Raw genomic sequence first — 15,109 nt, forward strand, 5'->3', positions numbered from 1 at the left:
GTGGTTTTTGCCATTACTTGTAATACCTTCTATGGCTAGCCTCAGGGGAGAATGGGACTGAAAGACAGGACAGCAGGAAAAGATCAAAGAAAAACTTTTGCTCTTAAGGCTGATTCTGAGGCCTTCATTTTGGGGTATTGTTTTCTGAGCCCCAACATCCACAATAGCTGTCTCCTAGAAGCCCAAATCCAAGTCCATGAACTGACGCAAAAATTTCTGTATTAAGTAGGTGGAAGAACAGGTGTCGTGAAGGCAAGGTGGCCACCATATGATGGACTATTCCATAGAACAGTCTCCTTCCCTTGTTTCTGTTTATATATCTAACCACAAAACCGTGGGCTCAAGCACCCCAAATATCCCCTCCTCCAGCATCATATTGGGAATCTCTGAGGCCCACCGCTATATTCATTGATATATTGGCCCCTGATCCATGGCATATGCATCTACCAAAGACTAGGCTCAGAAAGCATATAAATTATTATATTCTTCAGAACGATGAAGAAAGAGCTCAAGGACTCCCTCTGGCATCAGAGCAACTGCAGTGTTTAGTGGGTGGGGATCGGGAGCTGGGGAAAAGGTAAATGAGTGAAACCGAAAAGTTGCCCCCGACTTCTGCGATACCTCAAACATATGGCATCTTTCCACAGCCACCTTCTGCAAAGTCCAAAGACCAGCACTACTCTGACTAGACACCTAGTACAAAGTTGGGGGAAAGAATGCCATAGTGGGAAGCTACTGACACACAAGTCCAGAGAGCTGTGTTGTTATAAATAATGAAGGACAGTCACAGAGATGATACAACATGTCTTTATAAGAAGCCCAAATAAACCAAACCAGGGGATCTGATAACCGTTTGGTCTTTTCTGTTTGTTAACTTTCTCTGGCTTTAATCCCAGAGGTGACAGTGGACTTTGATTCTTATGTTGCATTTGCATGTGGGAATTCCCATTGTGCTACCCTAGAAACTGATCCTAGGCAAAACACCCAAAGCTATTTGGACTTGGTTTTTGGCATCCTGCCTATTCTAACCTGACATATAACTCCTTTCCGTTTTTCGTTTTGTCTGTATTACACTAACAGTAGCAGCAGCTCTTAGAGACTGCACTCAACCGTATAACTGGGGATCGGAGGATAGTTGACATAGTATTCTACATCAGGGATCAGTTAGACTCTGCCTATGAAGAATCCTGGAATCTAAACAACACAAAAGGGAAAAAACTGTCAGAATAGATTCAGTAATACAATTTCTAGCATAATAATAATGTTTATTAGTAGGTCTTACCTAACCTTATACAATACAAAGATTTCCTATTCATCAGGGATTTTTTTAAATGTTAGCCAGATTTTTTAAATTCCTCTAGGTTAAAAATATCTATATCACTACAGTTTTCACAAACAAATCATCTTATTCACAGAGTGATTTCTATGATAATTAATTTGAAAGTGGTCAAGGTAAATAGTTTGGTAAATCATCTACACTGCAGCCCACATCCACCCTAACCCTTAGTCGTTAGTCCATTATGATAATTTGACAAAAGAATGTGGATGGAGCACAAAAATCCAACGGGGCAGCATTACATCAGCAAAAGAAAGCCATCCACAGCAAAATTAACACCAAGGTTAAGGTGTTTAAATATTCATTATTGTTTAGATGGCTAGTAGTAAAAGAAAGTCTGAAATTGATCTGTAATAATTAACCATCTAAGAAAATTGAGTTATAACTATTAGTGGAAACTTTCCAGACAAAAATCTATCCTAAGGCAATTGTGAGTTGAATAAGGATATTTTGGTGTTAAGAAATCATTTATTTAAATTTATCTGAAATCTTCCACCTCCAACCCTCTGCCCTTCCACTCCTCATCCGAAACCAGCATCTGAGGCTTTGAGAATTCATAAGGATGTTCTTTAGCTATAAAAGGGAGAGGGGGCAGGAATGAAAACAGATGAAAAGTGCCCTCCTTTTCTTCTGTTGACGGAAACTAATCATTGCTGCATATTTGTTGCAGTCTGTTTAAGCTATTTCAGGGGTGGTGGAAAGGAAGGTGTGGCAAAATGAGCATCTGACTGAGAAGGCCTCAGTAATTCATTAATTTCAGGGTAGTAAATCTTTTCAGCTGTGTAAATGGACTGTGAATTACAAGAGTCTCTCAGATCAGAAGCAGGAACTCAGTGAGAGATCCAGAGGGAATGAGTCCTCTGGATAAGAGAAAGGCGCATTCCACTGCCAGCTGTGACAGAGACAGGTGTGTGGCAGACAATCTCCAGGGAAGATGTCTCCAACTGCTTGGGCTTCATCATCCAAAGGTATAGCCTGCTTAGAAACTAATAAGCAAAACTACTGAGTGTCAACCACTCAGGACATCAAGAACCTCATGGGAAAGAGGGTCAGTTCTCCAATTTCACAATGCGTGAAGACTTTTTAAAGGCTATTAGTGTAAAATTTTTAAAGTTTTGTGTACAATCCTACTCATATGCATGAGAACTGACTTGCTGACCTCGTAAGGTCCCCTCTAGCCTTATGTGAGGTAGCATGCTGAGAGGACAGGGAACACTAGCTCTGGAATCAGAAGTCCAATTGGTAACTGGAGGATTTCTCTTGGTGGAGCCACTTAATATCTCAAAATCTCAGTTTCAAGACTTCAAAATGGGGTTGAAAATACCAGTTTTATTTATCTCATAGTCTATTATGAAAATTACACTATATACTTACATATTTTGATAAAATATAAAGCTTTGTATGAATATACATTGTCTTTAAAAACTATCTGTGATGCTGGGTGCAGTGGCTCACACCTGTAATCCCAGCACTTCAGGAGGCCAAGGCAGGAGGACTCCTTGAGCCCAGAAGTTTGAGACCAGCCTGGGCAACACAGCAAGACCCTGTCTCTACAAAACATAAAAATAAATTAGGTGCACTAGGTGGCACACACTTATAGTCCCAGCTATTAGGAAGGCTGAGGCAGGAGGATTGCTTGAGTCCAGGAATTTGAGGCTGCAGTGAGCCATGATTGTGCCACTGCACTCCAGCCTGGGTGGCAGAGTGATATCTTGTCTCAAAAAAAAAAAAAAAAAAAACACTAAAAATAATGATCAAAACCATCTGTGGGAGATTATGGAAAATGACTAGCAGAGTCAGCCAACATGAGGCAGAAAGAATACAGCAATTGCAATCACCCCATTGAGGTGTTTTCTAATTTCTGCACCTAGAATATCTTTCCTTATCAAAGCATAAATTCTGAAGGGCAAGAACCAAGTCTTAGACAACTTTGTGCACCCCATAGCACCGAGCGTAGTCCTTGACAGGTAGTAGATGCCAATAAATATTTGTTGAATTGTACCATCTGACTTCAGCTTCCAAATTTACAAATTGATTAGCCAAGAGGTGAAAGTAAGTAAACTGGGAAGAGGAAGAAGAGGGGCCTTACTTTTTCACAGGGAGAAACAGCCTTGCCATTGTGGTCTTTATTGTGCCTTCACTGTGCCGCCTTTTCTGTTCTGAACATAGACCGCTCCTGAGCACTCTAAATTGTCAAGAGCTCTGTAGGCTTCCCAGAGGAGCAGCTTTGTGTGGCTAAACACAGGACATACATTCTTTTTGCACTTTTTTGGGGGTAGGTTTACTGACAAAGTCATTGTCCCTCTCTTCCTGGCCTTACCCCTCTGCAGATCTAGTTATGCTGTTTAGGTTCATGAAGTACAAATTAGCATAATCCGATTAGATTAGCTGCTGAGGGGCGTCTTTGGTCTGAAAAGCAGAGAAAAGAAAAAAGTGTCTCACAAAGAGGGGAGCCTGGAGGATGGAAGGGGAGGGAGGGCAATTGCTCCTGCGCTGCTGGCCTGAAAGCTTGCACCTGCACAAGCCCTCTTGTAAATAAGGACTCTTAGATGGTATTAAACAGGGGACTGAGGAGTCCGGGGAAGCTCAGGGAGGTAAGCATGGGGAAGAGAAAGGCAAGACAGCAGCTCTGCATCCCATTAATTGATTTATCTGGATTGGCAAAGCAGGGGTTGCTGACAGAAAAGAATGTCCGTTTGATTCCTACTCAGCATGGAGAGTGGGTCAGCCCCATAATCTGGTCTATTGAGATAACATTTTAGAATCTCTGCAAGAGACTGATAAGGGGTTTCCTTGCAGGGAATAATGTCCATTGGATGTTTGATTTCAGTACTTTCTGAATTGGACTTCCGTATCTTTCCTTTATTTCTGGAAAAGAAAAAGCCAGGCGACGGTAGTTGTCTTAGGCCTTTGGGTAAGGCGTACTCAAAACCACCAAAGAAAAACCCAACAATCCACTTGTTAGTATAGGAGACACAGGAACATTTTTGACTGGGTGCTATAGACAGTTTATGGGTTTGATTGAAGTTTTCATGATAAGAAAGGGACTGTATTTGTGAAGTAAATGTTGCATTTCAAGCAAGTAATTTCTTTTACCATTCTTAGTTGAAAAAAGACTTTTCCCCCAACCACCCCCTGCCCCCTCAAAAAATATGAAGGAGCCCTGAGACACAGAAGTCTCTGCACTTTCTGAGGACTGAGAACGTTTCCGTGATTCTCAGGGAATATAAAATATGTTTAACTCTATGGGACTGAAAGGAAGCCATAGGTTAGGCCTGATCTATGACATGATTTACCTCTAAGGTCAGGTGCAGAAGAAAAGGAAACACCTCCAGCTAGAGAAGGCTTGTTTCTGTTGAGATATCTTCCTAAGTGTCATTCAACGTAATTTTAAATGCTGAGAGCAACAGACATCCCCATCACTTATTTTGGATAATTTTTTCTTTACCAAAGAATTCTTCTGGATAGAAAACTCAGACCACCAACCAAATTAATCCATGCATGTTTTTTTCTTTATTTCAATCATTGCCTGCCTGCAGTGAGCATTTCTTTCACAGGAAGTTTCTTTCTTAAAGGCAAAAGAACATATTAAAAGAAATTTGGCCTTTGCTGAAGGCAGACATGGGCTCAGAGCCTGCCTTGCTGTTGGCTGTGTGATCTGAAGTTTGCCTCTTAAAACTTTTTTAAGCCGCAATTTCCCAAACTGTAAGCTGGAGCAAATACCTCCATTAAATGGTTGTTAGAAGGATTAAAGATAGCTTTTATAAACTACCTGTAATAGGCATGCAATGAATATGAAACACTTCCTTGAAGTGTTTATATTTTGACTCTTTCCCCAAATAAAACTTGCCATACTCAGATACATATATGTTGTGTGTACAAAAAGGTGTATCCTGATACACAAGCACAGTACAAGGTGTTTTCTAGTCCCAAGGGGTGTCTTTGCTCTGTTTCCTCTGCCGTTTTACCAGTTCATCCATCCTTCTCAACTTCTGTGATGGGGCATCTTTCCCCCTGGAGCCTAGAGCCATAAAGCCTCTTAGAGAGGGATGAAGGAGACACTGCAAGGTTGTTTTCAGAAACTCTGGAGCCTGGGGAAGAAATTTAGTCTGGGAAGGCAGGTAGGAAAATACTTTCTTTTTTCTTGTTGTTTTTATTTTTATTTTTTTTTAGACGGAGTTTCGCTCTTGTTGCCCAGGCTGGAATGCAATGGCACAATCTCGGCTCACCGCAACCTCTGCCTCCCAGGTTCAAGCGATTCTCCTGCCTCAGCCTCCCAAGCAGCTGGGACTACAGGCGTGCGCCATCATGCCCAGCTAATTTTTGTATTTTTCGTAGAGATGGGGTTTCACTGTGTTGGCCAGGATGGTTTCCTATCTGCTAGAAGCCAAGGTGAGCATTCAGAACACCTTAAGTGTGAGATGGGGATCTGGAGGCCTCATATCCAGAGGAAAGGGTAAGAAGCAGGTAAGGGGAAGGCCTAGGAAGCTCATTGACTCTGACAGCCCATATCTCTCTCAGGCTGCAGGTGGACACGTGGTGTTTCATGCATCCTCTTACAGAGACAGAGTGGTGGAATGGCAATGGCATAAAAGCAAGTGGACAAGGTATCCTTAGTCAGACAGGGTCCTCTGCATATATAAATTATTTTTGTGCTTTTCCATATAGATTTTAGTAAAGGTTCATTGTGGGAACATTTGACTTTTTCAGAAATATTTTATTATCATGGTTAAGATATAGATGAGGAAGATAATTTGACTGCATATGAAAATAAAATTATACTAGAGCCAAGTAAGATTTATCCAAAATGCAAGAAAATATTATATATCATATCCATCTCAATAGCTATCAGAAGAAGATCTTTCATTAAAATTTATTACCCATTGGATAGAAAGACCTTCAGCAAAAAAGAAAAAAAATTATTATCTGGTTCTTTTTGCGGGGAGAGGGTAGTGAAGACTCTCTGCCTGCTCTATGCCCCAGGAGGCTGACCTATACACACCTCAGCCTCCATCACTCTGGCCTCCCTGCCCTCTGGTTGGGTTCTGGTTGGTTTTGGCCAATGGAATGCAGTGGCAGAACAGCAGGTGGGAGGAGAGAAACAGGTCAAGGTATGTATCCCCCTTCCCATATCTACATCCACAGCTGCTATCAGACAGCCCCTCCCCCTCCCATGGCCACACCTTCCCTGGGTTCCAGTTACCCTGGGGACTAGCAGTGGGTAGCAGGAGACCCGGGCCTCACCTTTACCCCGCCATCTCACTCTGGGGCCCCACTTGCCAAGCAGTTGTTGTCAACTGAAACTTTATTTTATTGTTGTTTCCTTCCTCTTTTGGATTTTCTTTTTGTTCCAGTCCAAGGGTATGTGTCCTCTTAGCTCAGCCAGCTAAGGGTCAATGTACAGGGTACTAATCTATCAAGACCTAGTGGACCCAGGGTCCTCTCTCTTCCTTGTGTCAGAGTTCTAGGGAGCACGTTTTTGCAACTCCTTTTTTTAGAGCCAAATTTAGAATGTGGTGAGGGAGCAATTTTTTTTTTCAATTGGAATTTACTTTAAATATGTAATTTTAAGTTCATAAGTAGTCTTTATTAAAAGAGAGAGAATATTCAGCATCCCCTGGCCCCCTATTTCTTTCATCAGAAGCCTCAAAGATAGGACCTCACAGCAAGATTTTAAACTGAATCCAGAAAGTCAAAAACCTCAGAGTAAAGGAAGACTTTCTAATTATGACTCAAAATCCAGAACCATCAAATTGATTAATTGTACTACATTAAAATAAAATTTGAATATCTGGCACATACCATAAACAAAGTCATAAGACAAATGAAATATTGGGGGAAAATATTTGTAGCCCACATCGCAGAAAAAGAGTTGATCTCCTTCATATGTAAAGAGCTTTTAGAAATTGGGGAAGAAAAAAAGACCAACAGTCCAGCAGAAACAAAGGGCAAAGGACGTTTAAGAGAGTCCACAGAAACAGAAATACGAACAACTCACAAACATGTTAAATCAAGTTTAGCGTAATGCTGCCTCCTTACATATTTTAAGTTCAGACTAAAGGTTTCTCTGTACATCGTGAACCATAACAAGTAAACCCACCATAGCCTACACTTGTGCCAATCACCAAGTTTTGGCCATTCAAATGTAGCCAACTGTTCAAACCACGTTCAAATAAGGCAAATGCCCACCTGTAACCAATCCAGCTATTTCTGTACCTCACTTCCCTTTTATGTACGTCACTTCCCTTTTATGTATGTCAGTTACCTTTTTCTGTCCATAAATCTTTCACCACATGGCTGTGCTGGAGCCTCAGAGCCTGCTCTGGCTCAGAAGGCTGCCTGATTTGCAAATTGTTCATTGCTCAATTAAGCTCCTTTAAATTTTATTTGGCTGAAGTTTTTCTTTCATCACATACGATGTCAGCCTCATCATAATAAGAAAAAGGCAAACTAAAACCACATTGAGATAACATTTTCACCTATCAGATTGGCAAGTATCCCAGCAATTATCAACATAACATGAAGGCGAATTTGTGCAGAAACAAGAACACTCATACATGCTGCTAAGACTGCATTCATTCTACAGGTGTACCTGCACCCTTGGGAAATCACATGTTACAGGTTATTCATTGCAGCAGCATTAGTATCAGCAAAAGACTGGAAACAACACAAATGGACATGATGTAATACATGCAGATATTAAAAAGAATGAGAAAGTCCTCTACGATTTGGGAAGATCTTTAGGTTATAGTGTTACCAGAGAAAAGCAGGCCAGGCATGGTGGCTCAGCACTTTGGGAGGCTGAGGTGGGCAGATCACTTGAGTTCAGGAGTTAGGAGTTAGAGACCAGCCTAGCCAACATGGTGAAACCCCGTCTCTACTAAAAATACAAAAATTACCTGGGTATGGTGGTGCGCACCTGTAATCCCAGCTACTTGGGAGGCTGAGGCAGGAGAATCACTTGAGCCTGGGAGGCAGAGGTTGCAGTGAGCCGAGATCGCACCACTGCACTCCAGTCTGGTCAACAGAGAGAGACTCTGTCTCAAAAAAAAAAAAAAAAAAGAAAGAAAAAGCAAGATGGTGTGAAAAAGAGGAAGACATGAGAATATATAGTTATACAGATACTCCTCAATTTAGGATTACATCCTAATAAACCCACTGTAAACTGAAAATATTCTAAGTTGAAAATGCATTTAATGCACTTAACCCACCAAACACCATAACTTAGCCTAGCCTGCCTAAAACATACTCAGGATACTTACAATAGTGTTGGGCAAAAATCATCTAACACAAAGCCTATTTTATAATAAAGTGTTGACTATTTATCGAATACTGTACTGAAAGTACATGTAATTTACTTTACTATGTAATTTACTGAATACTGTACTGAAAGTAAAAAACAGAAATGTTATATGGGTCCTCAAAGTACTGTTTCTACTGAATGCATTTCACTTTCTCACCATCTTAAAGCTGAAAAATCCCAATTCAAACCACTGTAAATTGGGAACCATCTGTATTTGCATAATGAACTACTAAATGATAATTAAACTCTGAAAAGGGATGGGAGATAGGGTTGATAGATACAAGGTAGAAACAAGACTTTTCAATATTTGTCTTTTAGTATAATTTTGATTCTTATACCATAGAAGTAAATTATCTACTCAAAAACACTTTCCAGAAGAAAAAATACTCCTGTTATTAATCCCACTCTTACCTTTTTTTTCCTTTAAAAATAGCTTTAGAAAATAACTTTTCAATAACCATCTTTTGGGCATATTATCATTTTTCTCTATCTTAATTGTATCTTAAACATTACTTCTAAAATATTCAAATTATAGACCTTAAAACACCATCAACTCATAAAAGATTGCAGTTGAATTGAGGCCATTTTAATTTAATATAATTATAACCCACACATGATAATATGTACAGATTTTTAAATTTTTACACAGTTAGCTCATCTACTTAAACCTGACCAGGTCACACTTATTTTTTTAAACAGGAGTACTTAAGGGAAAAAATTATGTTTACACCTTGAAATTTTGGTGTTTTTAAAGTTTTGCTTAAAAAGACCCCATTTCATACCTAATGTAGATGATGGATTGATAGGTGCAGCAAATCACTATGGCACGTGTATACCTATGTAACAAACCTGCACATTCTGCACATGTATCCCAGAACTTGAAGTATAATAATAATTTTAAACAGACCCTGTTTTAAGTATAAATGTGACTGTATTCTGAAAACAAATTTTTGCACCTGAGTATTTCACAATCTATTTGCCCAGATTAGGGATCCAAGGTAAAAACTGATTTTTAGAGGCCTCCTGTCGCAGTTTGGCGAACACGTTGTTTGTTCATTTGTTTACTTGATTGTTTTGTCCTCGGTTGCCCCCTCTCTTCTTCCTTTTAAAATCTATTCATCCAGGGATAATTAGGGCATTTTTGGCTCTCCTCCCACATACTGCTTAAAAACTGAGCATGGATCCAGTTTTTGCAGGGAAGGTCACTAATCCTCAGTCTAGCAGGAGCTGAGGAGGGGGTGTCTCTAGGGTAATATTCCATCTGTAATATTACCATACCAAGTGACGAGATTGGGAACATCCCCAGAACACCTAGGTTACAGCCCTTGCTCCAGGCTCCTCCTCCCGGCGGGATTTAGCTCATTATGTAGATCTTCCATGCTCTCCACCTCTTTGGCTAGAATGTTAAAGAAAACCCAAGACCCTGGGTCTTAGGCCAGCTGAGCCTCATCTCTTACCTTCTCTAGTCATTCACTAGTCCAAACTGAAAGGAGTAAGGGGAATGCCGGTAGATTTCACTGATATGACATCCCCTACTTCCTTTTACAGACCAAACGATCTCATGTAACAGACTATCCAGTCCTTCCCAGGCATTTTTCAGTCACCACTGTCTTACTATCAACATCTCTTTCAAAATCCATACTCTGTGTATTGCCTATATGAGGTGTGAGAGGCACAATTGTACCATCTCAGGTGTACTATAGTCAGTGGAAAGAGAACAGGTGCACACACACAAACATATGTGTATATATACATATCCACATGCCATAAGGTAAAATCAAATCTTGATTTATTTAGTGAAAGGTTCAAAAAATATGCTTAAGTGATCTGGCTACTGGTGCAGACGCCAGGTATTTCAGCACAACATTCCACTTCCTCCAAAGTGGGAAGAGGATCTCAGTGGCTATGAGACTATGTGCAAGGTAGAGTCTTGTTGAATCCGAGAGGCTGTTCTATGCTGTTCTTCAGTCTTTTTAAACCAGGTACTTGTATATCACTAGTTAAAAAGAACTGATGCAAAAAGTCTTAAAAATATATGAAGACAGCAAGAATGCTATTTCATACCTAGTGAACAAAACGCTTTGTCCGTTTCCTCAAACCCTCCTTCCTCCCCAACTCCAGAGGAGCTAAAAGCAAAAGGGGGACAGCAGAAGATGGAGGAGTGGATCTCCCACCCTGGGAGTATGCACCTCCCCTGCAAACACACACTTGAGGCATAGGTCAAGCTTGAGCCAGGGTGGAGTTGGAGGCAGGAAGGAGATGAGATGGACTTTCAAATTGGCCCAAACTAGCCCAACCTGTCATGACTGGATGGGAAAGGAAGATTAAGCAGAGCCCTGTTAAAGGCAGTGACAGGAAAACAACAAAATCATGTCATGTTGGCACGTCACCACGTCCAGACCACGGAACTAACAAGTTGTACCTGCAGGTATCACATTCAAGCCTGCCTCAGTATGATAGTCTTTTCATGGTGTCTCATCGTGGTGTTAACTCCAGCCTGGTGCTTCCAAATAGGAAGCTATTTTTTTTTTCCAGTGGTTGTGTTTGTTTACCCAATATCATTATTGGGTAATATACCTAGTTCATGAGGTTCCATTAAGGTGGTTAGGATCAAAAAGAATTAAAGCTATCTGTGAAAAGCAACCCTGACTTTACAGAATGCAGTGATTTTGAGTAAAAACAACTGAGGGTCAAATTCTGGCTCTGCAGTGGAAATTTGGGCAAGTTAGATAACCTTCTACACTTCAGTTTCTTTATCTGCAAAATGGGAACAGTGATATTAATATAATATAGTCATGTAATTAATATAACATAGCTCATGTTATATTAATAATATAATATTGTTACAAAGATTAGATGAGCTGATACACAGGAAGCTGTTGGCATAGTGCTGGCATGTAGAAAGCACTCAGCCAACCAGGTGTGGTGGCTCATGCCTATAATCCCGACAGTTTGGGAGGCCAAGGCAGGAGGATCACTTGAGGCCAGGAGTTCAAGACCAGCCTGGGCAACATAGTGAGACCCTGTTTCCAAGAACAAATAACAAGTAAAAATAAAATAAAAAAGGAAGCACTCAGCTAATCTTGACTTTACCTCTTAATATTATAATTTTATGAATGTTGTAAATAGTTGTGAAATAGATACTTATGTACATAATTATTTGATCATAATTCCAATTTTGTTGTTGTTGTTGTTGTTGAGATGGAGTCTCTCTCTGTCACTAGGTTGGAGTGCAGTGGCCCAATCTCGGTTCACTGCAACTTCTGCCTCCCAGGTTTTAGCGATTCTCCTGCCTCAGCCTCCCGAGTGGCTGGGACTACAGGCGCATACCACCACGCCCAGCTAATTTTTGTATTTTTAGTAGAGACAGGGTTTCACCATGTTGGCCAGGATGGTCTCGATCTCTTGACCTCGTGATCCGCCCACCTCGGCCTCCCAAAGTGCTGGGATTACAGACGTGAGCCACCACACCCAGCCCAATTATGTTTTTTGATAGGTTCCTCGGAGGATAATGACTTAGGTTCAAGTGTATGAGCATATTGACTACATTCTTTTTTAAAAGTTTACTAATAAAGACAATTCAATAGCTTGCTTCATTGGACTATCAGAGAATTCTTGGCTCTGGAAATTAAATCCTTAGAATAAATGCTAGCTGGTAGCTTACAAACATAAAGTTTATCTATAAATCTAGTGCTTTTCAAAATCTCTTTGTGCTAAGCCATTAGCAATAAAGAGAAAATAAAATGGAGCATTTCTCTGTTTACAGTAAACTCTAAACAGCGGAGAAGCGCAAGTGTGGTTCAGGAGACCTTGTCCCTGCTTTCTGTAATCCCTTAACTGCATTCATTCCTTGGCATTCCCTTCCTAACACCTGCCCTTTAAATCCTTCACTTTGCATTGCCATTGGACTTTTAGATTTCCTCCTTATCTTTGACCTTTTTATTTAAGGATGTGACTTTTGACTAACCTTTGGCCTGTGGGTCAGCAGTTAAGCTGTTTATTCTCCCAGGCTCTTTCATCTTTTGCCTTTTTAGGGACAAAGCCAGTCGTGCATAACTTATACTTATTTTGGCCGTCTCAAGCCATTCTTAGGTGATGAAACCTCATAAGGCAGGTGCTGCCAGGGGTATCCTTGAATAGGAATAATGAGAAGCTAACTTTTGAGAAGAGTATTAGACTTTGGGTTTCTCACAAAAATTCAGCCTGTTCAAGTTTCATTTCAATGTCATCTTTTAGAGAAAGCTAAAAGAGTACTCTTAACAGAGCCAGTCTTGACATAAGTTTTCACATTTTGAAAGTGGGGGTCATTTGCAGTGCTGCTGTAGAGATTAAATATTAGAAACTCTTCCTGAACTCAAGCAAATTTTAGCTTTTTAGGGGAAACAGAATACACACAGTTATCTATAACATAAGGTAGGAGAAGTAAGGATCATAAAGCATATAAGGGGATTCTAAGGAAAGAGAGGTTAGATTAAGTAGTAGAAATCTAGGGGGACTTCATGTAAGAGATGGTGTTTAAGATCCCATGGGCTGGTGCAGTGGCTCATGCCTGTAGTCCCAGCACTTTGGGAGGTTGAGGCAGGAGGATTGCTTGAGCCCAAGAGGTTGAGACCAGCCTGAGCAAGATGGCAAGACCATTCCTACAAAAAAAAATAAAAAATAAAAAAATTAGCCGAGTGTGGTGACATGCACCTGTAGTCCCAGCTACTCAGGAGGCTGAGGCAGGAGGATCCCTTGAGCCCAGGAGTTTGAGGCTGTAGTGATGGTGCCACTGCACTCCAACCAGAAGAAAAACATCAGCCATGTGGAATTTGGCACAGGTGGAGGGGTGAGGAGAACAAGTGAGAATGGGAGCATTAATCCGAGCATTAATCCAAGCCTGTGGCATCACAGGAGTAAAGTCAGGAGTGAAAAAGAGTGGGCATGTTTGGGGATCTTTAACTAAAGTAGTTTCATTGGCATGTACCATACGTATAGGCATTGTGGAGGGTGAAGGGAAGGACACACTGGGGCCAGGATGCAGAGGGCCTGGTTTGCTAGGGTATGGCATTTGTCTCAATCTGGTAGACAAGATACTGAAGGTTTTGTAGCAGAGAAGTGATATGACTACAGCCATGATTTGAGAAGGACCATTAGGGAGCTGTGAGAAAAGTGTCATGAAGGGGAAGAAGATTGATTTCAGGTGACGCTGGGTTTTTTTCTATACTAAAGACCACGGGGGAGCTGGTGGGGGGTGGGGGGGGACATGTCAAAGCCAGGATAGTGGCTGTGAAGATGAGAGAAGGGGTGAATGTGCTTAGTAAATTTATGAAATTTTTCTTTAAATGAACAATTTCTTTTCTTAAATAATTTATTTGCAATAAATTAACAGTTAAATAACAAATTATAGTCAATGGTTAAAAACTCACAAAACATCAACAAATAAAATCTTTGGTTGATATATCTAATCACATTTTACAAAGTACAATAATTTAATTTCAGTAAAAAGACATATGAAGAAGATTACTGAATGCTATTGAAAAGAGACAAGCATAATGATAAGGTGCTTTTTCATTTTCAATCCTAAAATACTTGGTGGCTGAACAGGGCTGTAGAAAGGCTAAACACAGTGTCTGCAGACCTGGATCTGGGTCCTGGGTTTCCACTAACTGCACATGTGGCCTCTGGAAAGTCACTTCAAATCCCTCTAGAACCATTTTCTCCTCTGTAAAATGAGGGACTGGCATTAGCCCATCAAATGATCTATATGAATCAATTCACCTGTTTATACCTGGTTTCTAGAAGTTTCTAGTGGTGTCCATAGCAGACTAAACACTTTTTTTTTTTTTTTGAGACAGAGTCTTGCTCTCTCCTGGAGTGCAGTGGTGCGATCTCAGCTCACTGCAAACACCACCTCTCAGGTTTAAGCGATTCTTTCTCCTCAGCCTCCTGAGTAGCTGGGATTACAGGCGCCCGCCACCACACCCAGCTAATTGTTTTAGAGATGGGGTTTCAACATGCTGGCTGGGCTGGTCTCGAACTCCTGGCCTCAGGTGATCCTCCCGCCTCGGCCTCCCAAAGTGCTGGGATTACAGGTGTGAACCACGGTGCCCACCGCCAAACACTTTTGTTTAAGTTACAGAGTAGCATAGGTTATATAATCTGTTCAAACTATTCTGTTGGGCTCAAATGATCTATAAACAGATGTACCATCCAGTGAACCATAATGATTTTGAATCATAAATTCTTGCTACTGCCATCACCAAGCCTTAAGTATAGGACACCAGAGAAGACTCTAGAATGATTTTTGAGTTAGCTTCCAGTCTCATGGATACCTTGTCAAGGTTTTGGTCCACAATTGACTATATTTTCTTTTTGGCAGACACCTTCTTTTTTTTCTCTTTCCTTCTTTCTTTTCTTTGAGACAGGTATCACTATGTTGCTCAGGCTGGCCTCAAACTCCTAATATCAAGCAGTCCTCCCGCCTCAGC

The sequence above is a fragment of the Pan troglodytes genome, chromosome 11 (assembly GCF_028858775.2).
Source record: "Pan troglodytes isolate AG18354 chromosome 11, NHGRI_mPanTro3-v2.0_pri, whole genome shotgun sequence".
Classification (NCBI taxonomy): Eukaryota; Metazoa; Chordata; class Mammalia; order Primates; family Hominidae; genus Pan; species Pan troglodytes.